Genomic DNA, 21,103 nt, shown 5'->3' with positions numbered 1-21,103 from the left:
TATTGTAGCCGGCTTCATTTTTGAAGAAATGTGTCCCAATGGGCAATCACTGTGACTTTTTGAGAATGTAACGCCATGTCAGGATGTCAAATGAATTAACGTACCCATTAAACTAAAAGCGAGTTTAATAGCTGACAAAAAATGTTTGTAAAAATTAGGATCGGTGGCCATCTGGTTTTGGGTCTATTCACCTAACGTGCGACAGAGTAAATCTGTTCATTATGAAATGGCAAACCAAACGGAGTATAAATCAAGTAACAGCTATCAAAAGGACCTAACTACGAAAAAAACATTGTCTCATGAAAACCATACTTCTAAAAAGAAAAATGTTATATTGAAGAAAAAGACCTCTTTAATTTGAATTGCAAATTATTATAATTTTCTAAAAATACTAAAAACTTAATGGGTTGTCAAAAAAGTCTTGCGGTATTTTTATTGAATTTTTTTTTTATTGAAATTGAAATGAATTTTTCATGACTCATGCCCAGCTCTTGACCGATGCTACGGTTGCTACTATGCCGGTATCTTTCGACCAATTCAGAGATTTTATCGCAATTTTCGACGACAGGCCTTCCGGAGCGTGGCGCATCCACATCCATTTTTACATTCAAACCTTCAAAAATGACAAATTTTAAATTTAAAAGAATGTTTCAAATATTTTTTCAATAACTTTACAACATATAATTGATCAACAACTACACGACACCAATTTTTTCGAAGAGGAGATGTATATATGTATATCTCTTAATATCAAAGAGAAAATTTGGTAAAAACAGGAAATTATTCCACTAAACATATATGATTTTAAGATTTGTATTTAAACAATGTCCATACCTTTTTGAATACAATGCAATGTGAACACAACTTAAATCAATTAGTCGCAAGCACCTTCAAATTCCTATTTAAATCAGTTCTAATTACCGCCCATTTTCGCACCACACACACCACACACAGCGGATTATAGGCAAGCACAGTTATTTAGCAGCTGCCAACAAATCTCAGCCATGTGCCGTTATATCACCATTCAAAACCTTAGCGCCAAATCAAGTTTGCGGGGTTCCATTGAAACGTGCTGCTGCTTTAAAATTTCCATATATGACTCGCGCTACCTTAACTATCAAGCTTATCAGCCAACCGAGTCATGCTTTACACACTGCTCGGCGGTGGTTTGATTTGATTTGCCTCGCGCATAACCTGCTAACACACTTTTCCAGCGCACGCTTCGTTCATTCACGAGGAAACCTTGCAAAGCTAAATCGATATGGATTAAATACACCCTTGTGCTCTTATGACCGTGTATGGCTGTGTGTGTGCCTGGTTGTGGTGCGAGAGCATGCGGTTGTGTGTGTATAACTCTCTTGAGCTCTTTTCTTTGTGTCTAAAATATTGGCAATCGATGGCGCCGGTAGCGCACTTAGTTAGTCAACATTAAACAAATTTCTGGGCTAAAATATTTAACAAAGAAAACTAATTCAATTATAAATGAAATTATTTCTGCGAACAACTTTCATTTAGCATACATTTAGGCGTTAGGGGGTATATTTTGTTAGTGGAGTAATAAATTTTTTAACTTATTTGGCTGGGTTGATTATTATTTTTATTTTAAGTGCTAAAATGTAGCAGTTAACTAGAAGATTTCTTTTGTAATAGAGCTTTAACGTAATATTAAGATCTGATTTCAATACTTTCGGTTGACACTTCCGAGAGTTATTGTTTACTGTCTTATTAAAAACCAACAATTATTTAATATTGCATAGAAATCTAAAAATATACAGCGCAATTAACTGTATAAATTCACATCTATCCCCTTTTTCTTTCTCTCTTGTTTCTACCTTTGAAGAACACCCTAAATGTAGGCAACAATTTTTGTCACCAAGGTATAATATATAATAATTAAATAAGATTTAACTAATGAAAAAATGAGCTTCATAAGTCCAGCATAATTTAAGATGCTATTCTTTCTCTTATATCTAATTTAAAATTTCTCTAAATCCATAGGTCTCAGTAAACCCTAAATGTAGGCATTAATTTATGCAATGTAAGGAAAACAAAAGTAGCATACAAATGCTTTAAAATTTATAAAAACAAAAGGTAGTAGAGAAAAGTATAAAGACATCAGTCCATTTAATTTTTCTTAAATTTTTAGGGTCCTTGGCAAACAGATTAATAAACTAAAACGTTGCCTACATTTAGGCGCAGCAGTATCTTTCGAAAAAGCTTATTTGTGCCATAAAAAAAGGGTAAGGATCTTTATCTTGATTTTGATATTTATCGATCAGTATTGAATGACAGCTATATGCACAACGACCCGATCTGATCAATCTTTGGAGTTTGAAGCGCTGTCGTTACAAAAATTTTGTAAAATTTTGTGAAACTTCTTCTTCTACTTTATTGACGTAGACACCGCTTACGTGGTTATAGCCGAGTTTACAACAGCGCGCCAGTCATTTTTGAAAAGTCCAAGTGTATTCAGTTCCTACTCCATCTGGTCTTTCCAACGAAGTGGAGATCTTCCATTTCCTCTGCTTGCCCCGGCGAATCTTGCGCCGAAAACTTTCAGAGCTGGAGTGTTTTCATCCATACAGACGGCATGACCTCGCCAGCGTAGCGGCTGTCTCTTAATTCGCTGAACTATGCCAATGTCGTTGTATATCTCTGCAACGACTGTTTGTTTGACAACTTACGGCGCGATTGATATGTCCAATGATATCAGTATCATCGGCTTACGCCAACAGTTGTAGAAGTTTGTACCATCTCTAACCAGATCTGCAGCTCGAATTATTTTCTCCAAAAGTAGATTAAAGAAGTCTCACGATTGGGAGTCGCCTTGTCTGAAACCTTCTTTTGGTATCGAACGCCTCGGAGAGGTTCTTTCCGATTCTCATGGTGCTTTTGGTATTGCTCAACGTCAGTTTACACAGCCGCATTTGTTTTGCGGGGATACCAAATTCAGACATCGCGACATACAAATAGCTCCTTTTCGTGTTGTAAATAACAGATCTGGAATTGGCGAAGAGGTGGTGTGTGTCGATCCTCTTTTCAAGGGTCTTTTCCAAGCTTTGGATCATGATGAATATCTGGTCAGTTGTTGATTTTTCAGACCTGAAGTCACACTGATACGGCTCAATCAGTTTATTGAAGGTGGGCTTTAACCAATACGCTCGATAGATCCTCCCCAGGGTTGTGCTCTGGATGTCAAATTGTATGATGCGAGATGCTATAACGATCCGATATCAGCTCGTCTTGCTGATATTTGATATTTATTTATATTTTATGGGATCTTCGACCTTCTGGTTGAATTCCAGATAATTAAAACTTAAATTAAGTTTTCCAACTCTGAACCTCAGAAGCAAGCAATTCAAATAGTTTTCCAACTAATTCAATGCATTTATTGGCTTATTAATTCCCCTACAATCCACTAGTCCACCGCATCAAGCGCGACTACAACACCACACACCAACCGCTCGTTGCCATGGCAGTATATCTAGTTATAAATCAAAAAATTTGTTCCACATTCCTGAGCTTAAAGAGTCAAAGGACACGCCCTAGCGATTGTCAAACGAAAATGCAAAAACAAAATCGCCATTGAATGCACCATCGAAGTCAAAAATCGACAGCGACTATCGAAAACCGACTACCACCAGCATGCACGAGTATATGTGTGTGTGTGTTTGTGTGCGGGCTTGTAGCAGCGAGTGCAATAAACTTATCACCGGCAGTTGAACATTTTATTGGTGGCAAAAGGAAAAAATAAGCATGCAACATGAGCGTATAAAACTTATTAGTGGCGAAGGGGTGAAGCAAAATCGTGTGCTAACCCACATACTTTCGGAAACTTCAACTACAGCAAAAAGTCATTTATCATTTAAACGGTGCAGCTCAATAAATCTTAAAGTGCAAGCATTGCACTGCACGCGGAGCGAGCCGGCAACCGAATAAACGGATTTGCAAATGTAGGTGTGGTTGTAAAAATTTGAAGGGTATGAAGTGTGTGGGTCATTGTAAGTCAGCTTGACTTTATAAAACATATTTGACAATTTAACGAGATCAAAAAGATATCTTAGATATAATTTCTTATAGTTATTGGAGCATACAATGAGTTTGCGAGAGATCTTTAACAAAGAAGCGATTTTAGAAGAAAATTTAATTTATTTAAGAAAAAAATCCAAGCAAATACTAAAATCGGAAGTTGATGTTTTAACCTTAATAATATTTATGATGAAAGCTAAAACTGTTACTAAATTTTTACGACAAAAATATTTAGTTTTTTATATATAAACTAATTTTATTGGTGCTTGGAGTCTTCCAAAATCAATTTTTCGCTTTTGTCGTCGGCTTTACAAAATTTGTCTTTATGTAAGCGTGCTCCGTTAGAAACTGAGCTCGCAAAGCCAACCGAAATGTTTCCTCAGTCGATGATAACCACCTCATTTGGCTCATAACTCTGCCATTGCACTATGTTGGGAAGCAAAAAGAAATTACACGAGGTCAAATTTAGAGGATGACCAACGAAAGCAAATTTTTTCGATTTTTTTTTTTGTCAATAATTCGTCATAGCAAAGGTTTTGGAGCCTTTTGCCTTCTTTCAGATTTAGATCATACAGAGTTTGTCTGGAAAGTAATAGGACTGAGTCGATTTAAAAAAATTGATTAAACCAATCGTTACAATTCTTTAAAAACTTTCAAAATAGGCTCCTTCTGCGTCGATGCAGCGCTGCCAGCGCGATTTCCAAGCATTGAAGGCGTCACGGAAGGCATTCTCCATAATAGCCTTGAGAGCCGAGGTGTATGCTGCTTGAATCCCCTCTGTTGTCTCAAAATGATTGCTTTTCATCAGCCTTTTCAGGCAAGGAAACAATAAAAGTCTGGGGGGCCCACTTCTGAATTTTTTTTTTAATTGGGGGTCACTTTCACACATGTTGCACATGTTCAAGTGCTCCGTCAGAATGCCAGGAACCACAGATTTTGATAAATTTAACATCTTGGCAATAAATGTATACTTAGTCGATGGTCTGAGTTCAAAACTTTACGCACTCGAGTCACGGTCGGTGTTTGTCGAAATCGCAGGTCTCCCAGCACGTTCTTTATCAGCGACCTCTTCCCGGCCCTTCAAAAAGGGCGTCTATGTTGCTGATTTACCGAGTTTCACACAGAATTTAATTGCTCTAACGAACGCTGCATTTTGGGCTTGCGAAAATGTCTGTCCTGACTCTCCAGGTGCTCGGAGACAACTGACCAGCCGCTCGTTCGTTAGCTAGAAACGCCCTCTACCGAATCCAGTCGGTGCGCGCACGCTCCAAAGTACAGTCGCGGCGGAAGAAAATCAGTTCTATTACTTTCCGAACAAATCCTGTTCCTTGGAGGTCCCAAAAAATGCCGACACACCTTTTCGACAAATAAACCCGGATTCCGCTACTCTGGAGCAAGCTGGCCAGGTACAGTCTACTATTTTAACTATTGGCTGGGCACTGGTGTAAACCAGTGGATCTATGTTTCGTCGACCCTCACTTTTTCCAATAATAGAACAGTCTTCGTCTTTTTCTAGCAGGTTGAACGAGTGCAATCCTCTATTTTGACAGTTCTTTGGTGTTCCTCTGATAAGGTAGTTTGGCCGACGGTAACGAACAGACGCAGGAACTTCTTCATATTGCGTTTTAGCGGTGTCAAACTCTGCTGCGGTTTGGGCTTCAGTTGAACTTGTTGTCCAAGGTCCCAGACCCATCGCAGCTTACTCGTAGCCATTATTGCATGGAGAATATATTATCGCACATAGTCAATTAAGATACCTATTATCTCCACCACGATTATGTACGATTATCAATGGTCTGACTAAACGAGTTTGAACTTGTGTTACCTTATTCTCCGTGAAAACTCCGCGGGCACTTGTATGTGGCTTATGAAAAACCATCATGCGTCCACATTTATATTCCTAAAACTTGCGTTTTGAAGAAAAAGCCAAAATAATTGCATTCAAATGCTTTTTGATTTCACCACCTAGTTTCCCTTCTAAGAACAAGAGTCGAACCACCGACGAATATTGCTCTATTTTCCATTTTTATAAAATCCACGGACACGCTAGTTTCCGAAAGCGATAAAAGCAGACCAACAAGTCCAATTAAGTTCAAATTTTGACAATAGTCTACTACAAGAATTTACTACATAACATCAAAGCTTTATGGATAGCGGCGCCACCTGGCGGTGAAGCAAATATCGGACCACCCTCGTAAAAGAAAGTTGAGTGGGTTCACTTTTGCTTCTCATATTTTAGCCAACCAAATGATATGGTATACTTTTTGATTAAAAATTCACGAAGCCAAAACATACATATATACTCGATTACTTATATTTTCACCCACAAATTTTTCTGAGTTTGAGAAAATTTGCATATCACATACTTATAAGCTGCTACGAATTTATGCGCATATTACGATATATATTTATATTTCTGTATAAAAGCACATTCAAGTGTTTACATATACATATATTTTCACTCAAAAATGCAGCGAAAATTTGTATTCACACACACACACAGACACACAGACAATCCCTACTTTGCTACGTGTCTCAGTTGCGCTTCGGTTCACCTTTAAAGCGCGCTTACACCCTCTTAAATGTCGTTGGCCATTTTGCATGTTTGTGATAGCTGTTCATAGCGTCACACGCTGTTCATGTTTTTCTTGTTTTTGTTATTGCGCATAAAACCAATTTACATTACCTACGGCTTGATAACGACGCTCACCTCTGGTTTTCCACCGGTTTTCGAGGCCAAAATGAAGAGCTCAAAGTTAATTTGCACCAAACAAATTTCTCAACGTTCAACACCTTCAACTGCGCCAACACCGAGACACACACTCGCGCCTACCTGGTTGCATTGTGTGTTTCTTTACAGCGCGTAGCATACTTTCAGGCGCTGTTGTCTCATGCCCGCACATTTTCGCAGGCGCACAGCTAAATCTGCTGTGATTGAGGTTATAATCGACTGTCGGACAGGCCGTCGCGCTACTGGCCTGGCGTAAGAGCAAAAACAAAATGAAAATGAGTTTGTGTTTGTGTGTGTATGTGAGTTAGTGAGAGCGTAGACGAGCAAGTCAGCGCGTGAGTGAGCGAAAGTACGTGCATGGCCGCACTGTCAGTTGGTCACATTTCAATGCTATTTCGGTAGCAAGACATGCAATGTTCAATATGCCACACACACACACATACATACACAGAATAGCAGGCCACAAAATAACAGGCCGACATGCTAAATACCGCTGCTATCGCCCGTTGAGTCTTAACTAAATGTTGGCTTAGTGGATCCAAAAGTACATAACGGCATGTATATGTACTTATATAAGGAGATGAAGAATTATAGTCAACGCTGTCCGTCCGCCTTGACTATATCCATGCGCTGACTAGCTTATTTGCTCGCTTGTTTGCTTGCCTGCTTGTGTGAGTCCACTTTGCCAGCTACTACACCGTTGCCTGCGGCCCGAGCATGCAATCGTTGCACTTTGATGTTGTTGTTGTTATTGTATTTGTTACGCTGTAGTATTTGTTTTTCTGCAATTGTTGTTGTATTTGCTGTTTTGTCGTTGTTGTTGTGGTTGTTGTTGTTGTTAGTATTGTATTTGTCATTGTTATACTGTAGTATTTGTTTTGGTGCATTTGTTGTTGTTGCATTAAGTTTCAGTTGTTGTAGTTGTTTCGGTTGTTGTTGTTGTTGTATTTGTTGTCGTTGTCATTCTTACACTGTAGCATTTGTTTTGGTGCTTTTGTTGTTGTTTTTAGTTTTTGTTGTTGTAGTTGTTTCTGTTGTTGTTGTTGTACGAAATTGCATGCCGTCCTAGTGACCCAGTTGCAGTTTATTAACCCCTGCCATAAATTCGATTTAAGCGAAAGTCCACACTAACACCACCATATGGACGGCGCATGTTACACAAACAAGCTGTGTGTGCTTCTTTTATAATAACAACAACAACGATTACTAGTATTCGCTGCAACAACCCACCGTTAACAGAAATTTCCTCAACAGCTTCGCCATCCCCGAGAACTTGGCGCCACCTTCAACGCTTAAGCGCTTCCTCTACCAATTTTAGCCACCTTTATGCAACAACACTTCAGCCTTACACACCACTGCATCAGCGCGCATATGCATGCATATACCTACATACATATATATGTATGTGGATATATGTATGTGCTGCACTTATATGTTTAAGTACTAAGTGGTAGTTGCTTGCAAATGGGTTGTGAGTAAGTGCTGGTGCATGGCATGTGTTAACCCCTGACGGCCTCAAAGTGGGCTTGCCACCTGCACACATGTATACGAGTGTTTGTGTATGCGTGTGTATGTATATAAGGTGAACTTTCACATACACGCGTGTGTAGATGTATTTGTGGTGCGCATTGCTGGTGTGAGTGGCACACAAATAGGTTGCAGAAAACAGCTGTGACAGCAACAAAAGTAACAACCACAACAACAACAATAATAGCAATAAAGATAGCAACAACAACAACTAGAACAACAAAGAGAGCATAAAAATTGCAAAGCAATCGACTATTTGTCAGTCTGTCTGTCTGTGTGGCGTTATCTGCGTTTGATTGCAGGTAATGCACACATTGTACATACATAACGGTGCATTTATACGCTGGTATTTGTATTTGTATTTGTTTATTTTTGTTTGCAATAGCCATTCAAAAGGAATTTCAGCACCGAAATAACTTGGCTTAAAAATATGTGCCGACAAGCCTCAAAATACACAAGCGCCTACTGTTCACACATACATACATATATAGACATATAATATATATGTACGCACACACATATTATATATGCTTATGTATATGTATGCGTTTGCAAAGAGTTTAAATGGGGAAACAAATAGGGCATATCATGGATAAGTATAGGCGTGTGCCTGCATGCACTGCTAGCTGCACTACATCGGCACATACATATGTATGTATGTGCTTGTGTATGTATTTGTAATTAAAATCAGCTGCAAATTTGGCACAATATTTCCTTCATTATCCAGTTCCCAGCAGGTAAATCAGCATTATATATGTTTGGTTGGCCCTAACAGGTTTTTTAATTGGAACAATTATTTACCGTAATTGGATTTTGGTTGAACCCAATAAATATCCGTATATGTGATGTAGGCAGCTAACGGGATATATTGTGGCGCTAAGTAGATTAATAACTGTTGTTAAATATTTATTATGTGTTTGCAAAATTGGCAAATATTTAATTATTATTAGCATGTAAACTAATTAATATTCACTGTTGTGTAAATACAGGCTGTGCAGTGAGTAAAATTTATTGTGAATTTGCATTTTTTTAAGTTTCAAATAGAATTATCGATAAATAATTGGATCAGTTTTGTCTCCTAAAGAGGTATCAAAACTGTCATCATAAGCAAGTCCGTAATTCTTAAAAATTTACTAAAAAAGCTTAATTTTTTTTAAGATCGAAAAACGCTTCCGCAGCCCCCCTACAGTCCAAATATGGCCCCCGGACTTTTTTATTTCCTTGTCCTAAAAGGTCGATGAAAGGCAAGCATTTTGAGATGACAGAGGATATCCACGCCTTCAATGCTTGCATCTCGCACTGGCAGCGCTGCATCGACGCAGAAGTAGCGTATTTTGAACGTTTTTAAAGAATTGTAACGATTGGTTCAATAAATTTTTTTAAATCGACTCAATCCTATTACTTTTCGGACAGTCAAATAAGCAGTTAAGCCAGTGTAAACAATTTGCCAATGAGCTCTGAAGAGGAAGTAAAAGAGGAAAATTACTGTATTAAAGTTTTTACGAAATGCTTCCGATGGTTTTAAATTCATTGGAAGCAAAACCAATCGTGACGATTATGAAAAAAACTGTTAATTAATTTTTGACCTTAACTAGTTCCTAGTTAACTTGTTTTTTAATTGTTGACCGTAACTAGTTACTAGGCAACTAGTTTCAAAAGGAAATGGTCCAAAAGAAACTAGTCCCGAAAGTAACTGGTCCACAAGTAACTAGTTCCGGATGAAATTGGTCCAAAAGTAACTGGTTTCAAATGTAACTACTTTTAACTAGTAGACTAGTTTTTAAGTTTAAAGCTTTATAAAGCGACTCCGAATGCCTGAAACTGAAGCCTGTTTTATTTCTAAATATACTTAGAGATCTGAAAATTCGACTTAGAATTCGAAGCAAGGACCAAATAGAAGCAGGTGATCCAGCTTAAATGTGCTCAGTGGAGCTCTGATTTTTATAGGAAGATGTCATAAGATAGGAACTTGCATAAAGTGCATTCGGCGATTTTTACAATGAATGAAAGAATTCATTAAAAAAGTTCCGTAAAATTTTGCTTGAGGAATCAAATTTCTTGTGCTAAAAGATTCAAAATGTTTGAAAAGGCCTTTGGTGATAATTGTTCGGCGCGAGCAAGTGTCTTTCGATGGTATAAAGCATTCAAAGAGGGTCGAGAACGCGTTGACGAGAACCACGTCGAGGACGGCCACAACATCAACTGATGATCCGACGTCAATAAAATAAAGGGATTGGCGCTTAGAATCGACGATTAACAGTTAGAGATCTTACTAACATCATTGGAATATAGAAAAAATCAGTGAAAACCATTTTAAAAAATCATTTTGGCCTAAGAAAAGTGAAAGCACGATTGGTTCCAGACTCACTCAATTTTTCAAAAAAACAGTGTTGCGTTAAAGTTTGTGAAGCAATGCTTTCCGACTATCAGGAGTCAGTTTTTCTCGAAAAGCTGTTTTCAGCATCGTTGAGAAAAATTTCTCCGAAATGGCTAAATCGATCGACTTGATGATATTTAAACAGGACTTCTTAGATCCATCTGCCAAGTGAGGAATGAAGGAATATGATTTTTGATAATAATTTCGATTTTTAGGTCACTCTCAGGTGAAATTTTTTGATAAAAACGACTTTTTTTGGGAATCCGCCATTTAGTCAAAAATTAAAATTTTGACTACTTCTTTAATCATTACCAGTACTCATTCATATTAATAATCTTTTTTGGTTTTTGCATATAAGGTAAAGAAAATGGGGTAAAAAAATTAAGTAGCAGAAAAATCTTTGTCACCGCAAAAAAACTTTGTTTCGAAGGTCTGTCTGTAGATCGACTACAGGAACAAGAGGAGCCAAAATTTTTCAAAATAAATTTGTGATTATTAAAATATATTAAATTTGTTGATTAATATGCCTCATAAAAATGATAAAAAACAAAAATTCCTTTTCTTTAAACGTTTCTGTTTATATGTATATTAACGTGTTTTTCTCTAAACTAAATTCGAATCGGCGGGAGCTTTTGAAAGTCTGCTATTCTGTTAAATTTTACTTTTTTTACAATCAATATAGCAGTGGAATTGTTATTGAAATCTTTTGTTTGTATTAACTAATTATGCGTAAATATATCATAAAATTTTGTATACATTTCATGAGGTAGTTTTCTGTAAAAAACATCCTAAAAATCATCTCTTTTAATCCCCTTAACTCTACAACAAATGTTATAATGAACTTTTCTAGTATTTACATTATTAAGAATAAATTCTGTTAATATACCAGAAAATTCCTCTTGTTCCTCTTGAGCACACTTTAATGACATTCTATGACGGTTTTTACTTCAATGTAATTTTAATAGTTGCCAATTGAACAATTAGTTAATTACTCAATAAATTGGCTAATTGAGAACAGTGCTAAGTGTTGCTGAAATATTTTAATAACTCCATAATGAAAATTTTTGAGCATATACTTGTATATGTAAATGCAGGAAATAAAGAGCCAGAAGATGATTTTAACATCTCTTGTGGATCGACTCAATTCATTTCAATCTAGTTATAGGATATTAGGAATATTATTAAATTATATTGGAGGTTATAACAAGGCTACTTGCCGAATAACTCAAGAAAAAAGTTGTCGTTTAGCCGCTTTATTTAGCTATTTCGGATCCTTTTCTTTCAACTAAAGGGGGTATTCTGGTTTAGAAGCCCAAATTGTAGGTATTTTTTTGACGCGATAAAAAAAATCAAAAATTATTTTGACTATCCATTTTTTTACATGCTTTTTATTGATATTATAAGAATACAAAACATAAATAATATAAGAAAAAAAATTAAATTAAAAAAAATGCAGGTCGGCGAAGTAGAGACTGATGAAATAATGCCTTGTCCTGGTGTGCAAGATATAAATCCTTTCCGTGACCTAAAATGAAAATTTGTGCGAAATCCGTGAAGAGTAAAAGTGTAGTTATCGCACTACTAAACGTTTTTGAAAAAAAAAATTTTTACAAAATGCTGGAGGTTTGAAAAAAAAGTTTCGTATTTACCCTGTTTTTTTGTGGTTCGGAATTTTTTAAAAATAAAAAAAAAAATTCTTTCGAAAGCTCTTCGTAGTGCGATACTCTAATGTATAAGAAAGCCCTGTGCAAAATTTATGACTTATGAGAAAAACGAGTTTAAAGTTTGAGAACTAGTCGCGTGCAGACGGAGTCAGAGTCACAAAATGAGCTTTAACTCGGAAAATATTTTGAATTTCGAAAAATCCTCTTAGAGACATTTTTTTGAAGAATTATACTATAAAAATATGAAAAAAAATCGATTTTTTCGAATTTCTAAACCAGAATACCCCCTTACATATTCCCAGCCGATATTATTCCAGCTTCTTTGGATTATGCATGAAAATGTTGACTTTTTAAAATTCGATTGATTGATTGGAGACTCTCATGCAAAATCGCTTTAAGCAGCTATAATAGTAATTAAAGTCTTCAACAGATTTTTGCACATTAAATAAATGTATATGACCATCATTTCAATAATTAGGGCATACTAGTACTTTTGAACAGCATCATCAACCATTTAGCGAACCAAAAAAAAAAGCTGGCAACCCTTCTCAAAAATGCTAATAATATGTAATAAAAACCCATTTCGAACTATATTTTTTCCTTCGTTTATTGCTCTCGACCAATAACCTTTTCAATCCAATATTCATTAATACATACGCATGCATACACATACATATGTATACGCAAAAGTAGCAAGTTGGCTAAAATTATTGCTGTCAGAACAAAGCTTCTAATCACTTTTCGGCTGAATTCTGCATTTGTATGTTTTCTAAGTATTTTCGTACCCTTTTCAAATTAGAGCATGCCTTTCTGAGAATTAACCCAATAATAAGCAAACTGTGTATTTAGGACAGAAATTCCACAAATAGTTATTAATTATCGTTTTTAGAATTTCTTAGACAAGAATGAACCTTAAAGCCTAAACATATGTATATAGTATGGTTGTAAGTCAGTATGTAAGTACCTCGGTAATGTTTGCTTAAAAATCAATTAATCAGACTTAGACGTTAAAATATGGTTTTAATTTGGTTTGGGTAAGGAAATGAAGAATAATTTGTTTGCGTGATTGAACTTCTCAAATTTTAATAAAGCATAGGAAATTATAGAGGTAGTCAAATTTTGACTATTTTATTATTTCCTAGGATTTATGACATTTGTGTCTAAATATTATTTAACACATATAGTTATCAGGCGGTTGCATTTTGCGCTATTTATTTCAACAGTTTATACTTAGCTGGTTTATGAAAAAATATTAGTTTAACAGGTTAGGTTAGATGGCTGATCACAGATCGCACGTGGACTACGCAGTCCTTTGTGAGGCCATAAAAAAAAAGAAAAACTCCTGTGTACGAACTTGTATATTAACCGAACGCTTAGTAACCAATATAAATTTGTACAGGCGTTTAATTTACATTCTTGCCAGCTCGGAGGCATGTCTGAGGGTATGCGCTATCAAGTGCTTAAAGCTTCACCTCTCAAACGCGAGACAATCAAGAAGGAAGTGTTGAGTTGTTTCCACCTCATCTTCTTCCGTATAGCAATGGCCCGTTAGATCTTTTGCGATCGATATTGGACCAAATGACTTTTTCGACAGCGCATGTAGCGATGGTGGCCCAGCGCTGTCTATCTTCCGCGAAACCCAGCTATCTAGTAGTAGGACACAACAGGATACGGGACCACCGATTTGCTTCCATTGTATCGATGGTGGTTCTGTGATGACTTTTCTTAATTGCTTATTAACACAGTTCCTGCAATTTCGCTGCCCGCAGTTTCCTGCGATTTCGCTGTGGCCGGACAGCCATACCAATGTTATCACAAAGACACTCAATAGCGAAGTTAGGCACTCTTTGACCAGCCCCGAACGTACTGTTAATGAATTCAAGGCAAGTATAGCCGCACAGCTGCCTGAGTGGAAGATCACTTCTCTAAAGGAGGCTGCACTCCGGTGCAATAAATCTACTGTTGTCTTAATGGCTGTAACCTCGGCTTGGAAGACACTGCAATAGTCAGGAAGTTTGAAGCTTGATATCCCTCTACCCACAACTTCCCAGCCGGTATATGGCTATAGAAGGAGCTGTTAGAGTTCGGTTTGGCAACTCCATGATCCAAATGATCCAGTATGAAGTCAAAGTTTGTCAGGATTTCCGAGTGTTCAGATACGTGTTCTTTTAGAAACCCAGACTACCTGAGTCTGATGGCAACTTTCGCAGCTATCCACCTTTCAGCTATGTTCACGGGCAATATGTGCAAGACAGTTTAACATATCCTCACAAGAATAGTCTCGCGATGTCATATCACATGATCTTGATATGGTTCGTCCGAATGAAATGAAGGTTTCAAGAACTGTAAAATATATATGTTATAGATCCCTCCTAACATTAGAACTTCCTAACAGAGATGAATTAAAACTTATTTTCGAGAAGAGTGCTCACGATCATTTTCTTTCACAAGTTTTGGGAATAAAATCTATACAAACTTTCTCTATAGAACAATCGACAGTATACTCTATCACGGGAATCAGCCCTACAACCTGACCTCAGCTCGACTTTTCCATGCTTATTAGAGCAGAATATTTCTTATTTGGTTAAAATTTAAAATATGTTGATCCTTACAAATTCAAAAATTATAAATGATCGTGAAAGTGTTCCTTATCTAAACCATGATCTTCCCTCAAAACGAAAGCACTTTAATTTCTTACATATTAAAGTAATACAGTCTTGCAAAAAAAAACCTTCTTCCTGAAATGCAATCAGCCTTTATAAAAATGTATTTAAATAATAAATCGGTCTTCGCATCATCGGCAGATTGTAAAATATCACACTCACGTTCAGGTATAGCATAAAATACCCATTTAAGGTATTTAATTATTTTTATTTATATATTTTTTTTTCAAAAATAAATCAATTAATTTCATACACATCACTTTGCTGACGTGAAAAAATATCGCTGATCATTGCGCTATAAAGCATTGCAGCAACCAAATAAATACAATGCAATAACAACAACAAAAGTTGCGCATTCCCGAAAACTGCAATGAAATGCAAAATTCGCATTCACCAACGTTTTGCTCCGCTTGTACACATTTTTATTTCATTACTCTCCTATTTTCTTTTACATTCTTTATGCTCCGCTTCAGCCAAATGAAATGTGCAAATCAAATTATTAACGCCCCACCAATTTGTTTATGTCGAATTTTATTTTTAGCGCAAATATTGATATTGAACTGCATATGACCGGCAGCTGAAATGTGCAAATGCCATGTGAATTTTTGACTGATTGCAAAAGTCGAATTGTGCTAAAAATGTATGAAAACAATGTAGAAAAAGTTTCGCTCGCCACAACGGAAGCATTTCATTGCAATATCCGGTGTGGCCAGTTTATGGAAAAGCTAAAAAAAAAATAGAAAAATAACCCAGCATTCGCCGTGAAAATTTAATGAGTGATATAAAAATCTATTGCGCCATGACTGATTGATGAATTAATAATGGCAATATGGTTTCACCAAGGCAATACAACCGCAGCAAAAACTAAATGGCAGTGTAATGTCGAAGAAGTTTAATTTTTTAGAGTGAAATTTAAAACTGTTGACTTCTGTCATTGAAATATGTCAAGTTAAGTATTTTCAACTGGTTTTCTGCATGCAAATCAATAAAAACCCAAAAGTTAGGTTAGGTTAATCTGGTAGGCCAATAAGTCACGCATAGACCACTTTTGGTCCTTTGCGATACCAGATGGAGTTCAGTTGCTAGGTTCAAGAGGAGTAGGCATTCTTTGGGATGCCTGCGCTTGATGCGAATTTTAATAGACTCTGTGGACCCACAATCGCTACTTCTTGCAGTGTATCATGCCGTGAGGACCTCAGATGCTTACAGCGTAGTCCTGTCAATGCTGGACAAGTGCACAAGAGATGCTTCATTGTTTCTCTGGTACCCTGCTCTAGACATTCCCTGCAGTCTTCTCGATCTGTCAGCCCCATCCTGCGGGCGTGTCTCGCGAGCAGATAGAGCTACTATAATACCCTTCAAAGGTACATTTCTTATAGTAACTATTGTATATATCCAACGTAAATCGGGTTTTTTAAGTGGGATTAGTTCACGGCAAAAAGATGGACATGGTTGATCAGTTATACACATATACTTGTATATATTTCAGACTCTCTGTTGTTTCTCTATGGGTGTTACACATTTTGTGAGAAACTTAGCATGCCTCGTTCAGGATATAATAAGTACTTTCTCTTCCACTTGTTACGATTTCTAAGTAAGCAAAGTTAAAGAGATATAAGTATATAGCAGTGAGGTTTATCAAAATTTATACCTTACAGATCACTTATTGGAGAAAAAATCATAACCTAAAATTTGTTTAAGTATTTATTTTATATTATTCCATTTCTTTGCACGAAATTTATTCTCAAATACTAAATTAGAGTTACCGATATTCCAATATCTCCTATATTTAACGGATTATTTGATTGCCTTATGGAAAGAAGTGGCAACTCTTTTTAATAATATGTCCGACAGTGATTAAAACCTTGAACATGTTTAATTTGTTACCCATATTACAATATTCATATATGTATATTAAATATTATTTTTCATGATTTCTTTATATTAAGAAGGTGGCAACCCTGCACAAAAATATCTTTAATTTAGCAGACTTAATGCTACTCAAACCAATATGGAAATTCTTATTTTTTTAACCGATTCATTTGAATTATTTTTTTCCACAGATGGCAACCCTATTTAAAGTTACTTTGTATGCTTAAAACTGCTTAATTGGATACCCTCATGGTAAATTTTCATTTATTTTGTCAATTTGGAATAATGGGGCAATCTTTCACAACATTTTCAGCCCTCAAGCTACTGAGAGTAATGTTGCAATGAATTAAACTATCAATTTTTGGAAAAAAAAAATTTAAGCAGCTGGCAACATTTCCAAAACATGGGTTCAAAAAATTTCTAAAATATGCATTTGTTTCTATATATTTTTTATTTTTTTTTTTAACTGGTGGCCACCCTATAAAAATATTTTTGCAGCCTAGCTTTTTTAAAGCATTTCAATTTATTTTTCAAATTATTTATAAACATATTATAAAAACTCAATAATAGAAAATAAAACTTCGCAAACAAAATTTTTAACGCAAAAATATTTTGAGACCCTTGAATTCTTTTATATTCATATATTTTATAGTTTTTAAATTCATTTACAAACATATGGCAAGGCTGTGCAAAAATATTTCCAATAGAAAAGTTTTGAAATTCGCTCACGTTTTAATATTTAATTTATACAAAATATTATTAGGTGGCAACACTGTGCAAAAAAAATTTCTTAAAGCCTTTGTGTTTATTTACATTTCATTATTTTTTTTCCAATTTTACAAACATATGGCAACGCTGCGCAAAAATAAATTGAACAGAAATCTTTTCAAACTCCTCCATATTATAATATTGAAGACATACATACATACATACATACATACATATATGTATTTTCACAATAATTAATAGATCAAAAAAATATGAATAGGTGGCAACACTCTGCAAAAAAATTTTCCTGAGCCGAATGTGTTATTTACATTTTATTTTTCTGTTTTAATTTTACAAACATATGGCAACGCTGCGCAAAAATAAATTGAACGGAAGTCTTTTTAAACCCGAATATATTAGAATATTGAATTTATATATTTTAACAATTTAAAAGAACAAAAAAAAATATTATCAGGTGGCAACGCTCTACAAATTTTTAACCAAATTTTTCTTGAAACTCTTTACCTTATGGTACATATTTTTTCTTTATTAATTATGTTTTTCAAATTTTGAATAGGTGGCAACATTCCGATGTTTTTCTATTCTAAGAATAAACTTAAATTTTGTTGAATCCCTTTATATAATTTATATACATATGTATGTATGTATTTTAACAATTTAAAAGAACAAAAAAATATTATCAGGTGGCAACTCTCTCCAATTCTGTAACGAAATTTTTCTTGTGCCTGTTCACTTTATAGTGCGTACTTTTATTTCTTTATTATATATTTTTCGTTTTACAAATTTTGAATAGGTGGCAACCTTCCATTTTTTTTTATTTTGAACCCACTAAGAATACATCGAAAATTACTACAAGTATTGAAATCTCTTTTGGTTTCACTCTGGTACCGCTTTGCGTTCGTTTCGGAATAACGTTCGTAACACAATTTTGTTGCAGTTGACCAATTTTACTATCTTAGAAATTTCTAGCTCATAAAAAATTGAAAGATAAAATTGTAGCTCGCCTAACTGACAGAGTTAATAATTTTTCTCTGCTTTAAGCTTTTTTTCCTCATTAACTGCAACTTTTCCATGTCTCTTCGGTAAAAAACGGTAAACGTCGACAATACACAAACTCGCTTACTTTACTTAACAGCAGCGCTATTGTCAATAAGCCGGTTATTTCACGTGAATCCCTTACAATCGAAACTCCTGCAATTTTCTTAAGTGTCGCTTAAGCTGCTCGAAACTTTCCCAATTAAAAAATTTCCAGAATATTTCCGAAATGATTGAATAACATACTTTGCTTGCATAAGTGCTCCGCCAGCTACGGAGCTATGATGTGCTTCAACAATAAAATGTACATGTACACGCTCGCAGCACACAGTGGGAAAGTGAATGCCTTTTTACACATTTTGTTGCCCGTTGTTGTTGTTGTTACAGGTGTTGTTGTTGTTGTCACCCCGCCCTACGCCGCCGAGCGCACACATATCGAGCGATTGCCATGCACTTTCCATTTCCAATCAATTTCTATATGCCACATAGATGCAGGCACACATACATACACATACACATTCGAATATATGTATGTGTGTGAATGCAACTGTGTTGCTGAATGGAGTTCATTCGTTTGTCGCTTTTATATTCCGTTGTTCCTGCATTCTGTTGCACGTTTGTTTTGGTTCTTTATCCGCCCAAGTCAAGTGGAATCGACAGCCACAGAATGGCAGTAGAAGAAGAAGAAGCAGAAGAAGAGGAGCGTTAATATCTCGGAAGCCACAATGCAATCCAGCAGCGAAGTCGGAAAAGAGCAGAAAAGTTGCAAGCCAAACACACACACACATAGGCACTTACAATATACACATGCAACATCGTAAGAGCATGTGGGGCGAAGGTGCATGTGGCGCAGGTGACGATGGAGGCGGCGAAGGAAGTGTTGCTGTGACTCCTGTAACAGCTGGCCAACTGACTTGTGCACCAACCACCACCCACCAGCGCCACACGTGCATTTCGCGGGTAAAAAAAATTAAAAAAAAAAAACAAAAACACATAAAATACAGCCAAATGCGAAGACACAAACAAAAACAAAAATAGTGTAGCAAAAACAGAAAACACTGCCACACGACGATGAAACGCCTTCGGCTGGAGTGCAACACTGTGCCGTGTGGCGTAGCGGGCATAAGGAAACGAGCGCTGGCGAACGCCTCCTTCGGGTGGCTAAGCACAAGCCGACTGCGAAAGGAGAGAGGGAGAAGGGGGCCAAATGGGTGGCTTCACGCGCCGCGCAGCAGTGTGAAGGGGCGAATCTGCTACGTTTGTGAGATTCATCGTGGCGTACGAAACGACGGAGGAATCAGTTCAGTTTGATTCTGTTCGGTTGAGTTGAGTTCAGTTGCAGTTTGTTGTCGCGTCGGAGAGCACATACCAAAAAATTTCGGCAACCAAAAACGGATTAAAATTTTTGAATGATTTTTTTTTAAATAAATTTTATTACGCAAAAACAAAAACAAAACAAAAACAAATAATAATAAAAAACAAAGAAGACGCTGCATTGGATGTGTGAATGAAAATCTGAAAAAGCTACACACACGACTACATTGATAATATTGAATATTGGAACGCACAACGAATCGTAGCACAAACACGCACACACATCTCTTTACTTATGGAATTAAACGCATAAAAATGGCACGCACATCTACACACGTACAACATATTTATTAATAGGCAAATATAAAAAGCGAAAATTTATGCATAAATACACACACACATGCATGCATCTATGAGTGTATGTGTGGCACAAAACAACATTGACAGCAGCACAAAAACGTTAAACACAACATATGATACACCGATACGGAGCGACAATAAATATTAATCTTAGCGTGTAATACAAATTGGAAGTCGACAGCATAAAAAACACGTTGCCATAAAGGTAAATTAAATGGTGATTTGGTAATTTGAGTGTAAGTGTGTCAGCAGACAGCAATAACGGTATTTTGCAAGCATTTGGCAGACTTGGCAATGCGCAATTTAGTATTGAAATAATTGAATATTAACAGTCTCGCTATTAGCGATAAAGAATTCAAATAAAGTGCATAAAAACAGAGGAAATTAATTAAAATAATCTGATGTAAATATAAGAGAAGATAATATTAGATAAAATTAACAGAAAAATTATTTTACGCTAAACGGATTAAAAAGTGCAAAATCATATATAATATCCTGAAAGAAAATAAAACAAACCGAATTAATCTAATATAATACTCTAATTTAACGGTGGAAATATGTTTATTATTGAATGCTTACTCAAATGTGAAGTTACGTATACGCCCCAATGTCATTTTTGTATTACTACTAATATATATAGTACAAAAAGAGTGAAAGTTATTAAAAATGTTAAACAAATATTTTAAATTAAATTTAGCATGTAAATATTATATTCTTTTTTAACTTTATAAATAAAAAATTTTACACATTAAAAATTATTTTTAAAATTTTGTTAAAACCATTTTTTTATTTCTTCTTATTT

General features: G+C 35.7%; 2 protein-coding genes across 5 annotated transcripts in view; both read left to right on the top strand.

The window, feature by feature from the left end:
- Positions 1-21,103, top strand: part of LOC120774051 (ras guanine nucleotide exchange factor P) — a 46,726-nt gene that overhangs the window by 10,581 nt on the left and 15,042 nt on the right. For 2 of the 4 annotated variants that reach the window (XM_040103354.1, XM_040103353.1), the window contains exon 1: positions 19,976-20,506. The exons of the other annotated variants lie outside the window; for them this stretch is intronic. The gene's annotated coding sequence lies outside the window, so the exon portion shown is untranslated. Of the gene's footprint in view, positions 1-19,975; positions 20,507-21,103 lie in introns of those variants that run through there. 4 annotated transcript variants of the gene reach the window in all.
- The window catches only part of LOC120773520, a 50,074-nt gene that overhangs the window by 15,856 nt on the left and 13,115 nt on the right, over positions 1-21,103 (top strand). The gene's annotated exons all lie outside the window — the stretch shown is intronic.

The sequence above is a fragment of the Bactrocera tryoni genome, chromosome 4, assembly GCF_016617805.1.
Source record: "Bactrocera tryoni isolate S06 chromosome 4, CSIRO_BtryS06_freeze2, whole genome shotgun sequence".
Taxonomy (NCBI): domain Eukaryota; kingdom Metazoa; phylum Arthropoda; class Insecta; order Diptera; family Tephritidae; genus Bactrocera; species Bactrocera tryoni.
Note: the sequence above shows the minus strand (reverse complement) of the source record. Positions and strands in the feature narration are given on the sequence as shown.